Here is a 1,483-nt window from a genome sequence, read left to right as displayed (position 1 = left end):
ATAACAGTCTAAACCTATATTTTTTATGTTTTCATTCAGGAGCGAAGAGGAGCCTTTTGGACAGGAGTCCCCATCCTTTATACATCATTTAGGTAGGACAAGTTCAGAATGCATGTTTTTCTAAAAGCATGATCAAAAACTCAATCCACTGCTATTGAGTAGTCAATTCTGACTCTTGGCAACCCTATTTACAGTTTCTAAGACTTTAAATCTTTACAAGAGCACTCAACTTCCTCTCAAGGAGTGGCTGATTAATATGAATTGTCAACCTTGAAGATAGAAATGCCATGCTTATCCCATAGAGATACCAGGACTCTTTAAGAGCATGAAGGACTGACAATTTCTGGTCTGCACATGTAAGTCAGTGTTTGGGTTTTTTAAATGGACATGTAGGGTAATTAAAGGTCAACAAACTAGAAAGCAGTCATGTACTGTCTGTGGATTACCTGGAATTGGTTAGAAATAGCAAATTTTTTATAAGATCTTGGAACCACTGTGCCAAGGGGTTTTTAGGAAGTTTATGGAAATGTATATTATGAAAACAACTGCATGGGTTTCAGTTTTAAAAGCACTGAAATAAACTACCACTAACTTGTTATGACAGGTCTGAACAGGATTCCGTGTGAGGCACTAAAAAGAATAACACATCAAGTTGAAAAGAGCCCCTATCAGAGCAACATGAATACTGCTAAAATAGAAATAAGAAGAAACATCAAGTTTATGGTGAAACTTGGATGGAAGAATAGTGAAATCATTGCTGCTTTACGAAAAGTTTATGGGGACAATGCCCCAAAGGAATCAACGGTTTACAAATGGGCAGCTCGTTTTAAAAATGGACGAGACGATGTTGAAGATGAAGCCCGTAGTGGCAGGCCATCCACATCAATTTGCAAGGAAAAAATTAATCTTGTGCCCTGATTGAAGAGCATGGATGGTGAAATGCAGAAACAATAGCTAATAACGTAGACATCTCAATTAAGTCAGCTTATACACTTCTCACTGAAAAGTTGGGCAAACTTTCTATTTAATGGGTTCCAAAGCTATTGCACTCAGATCAGCTGCAGGCAAGAGTTTTCAGTGGACAGTTTATGTACCAGTCGGTTAAAGATCTGGTTGTAACAAGATGAAATGTGGCTTTACCAGTATTTCCTGAAGACAAAGCACATTCAAAGGATAGTTTTCAAGAAGTAGAAGTGGCCCATTTAAAGCCAAAGCAGACCATCCATTCAACAAAGATCATGGCCACAATTTTTTTTGGATGCTAAAGGCATTTTGTTCGTAGACTTTTTTGAAGGGCCAAAGAATAATAAAATCTGCTTATTATGTGAGTGTTCTAGAAAAGATAGGCAAAGCTCCAGCACAAAAATACCGAGAAAGCTTCGCCAGAGTCCTTCACACCAGTGTCTCTGCGTGTTCCTCTCAGCAAGCCAGGGCAATTTTGTGAGTTTGGATGAGAAATGTTTCTTAATCTTTTTAAAAAAAA

General features: G+C 37.8%; 1 long non-coding RNA gene across 1 annotated transcript in view; it reads left to right on the top strand.

Annotated features, from left to right (window-relative positions):
* Positions 1 to 1,477, top strand: part of LOC123522670 — a 31,483-nt gene extending 30,006 nt beyond the window's left edge. Inside the window, exons 2-3 of the long non-coding RNA XR_006680905.1 lie at positions 40 to 92; positions 605 to 1,477. This is a non-coding gene — a long non-coding RNA (uncharacterized LOC123522670). The remainder of the gene's footprint in view (positions 1 to 39; positions 93 to 604) is intronic.
* The last annotated feature ends 6 nt before the right edge of the window (positions 1,478 to 1,483 follow it).

Source organism: Echinops telfairi, unplaced genomic scaffold (genome assembly GCF_000313985.2).
Source record: "Echinops telfairi isolate 266 unplaced genomic scaffold, ASM31398v2 ScPeMD7_7457;HRSCAF=8495, whole genome shotgun sequence".
In the NCBI taxonomy this organism is placed as follows: Eukaryota; Metazoa; Chordata; class Mammalia; order Afrosoricida; family Tenrecidae; genus Echinops; species Echinops telfairi.
Note: the sequence above shows the minus strand (reverse complement) of the source record. Positions and strands in the feature narration are given on the sequence as shown.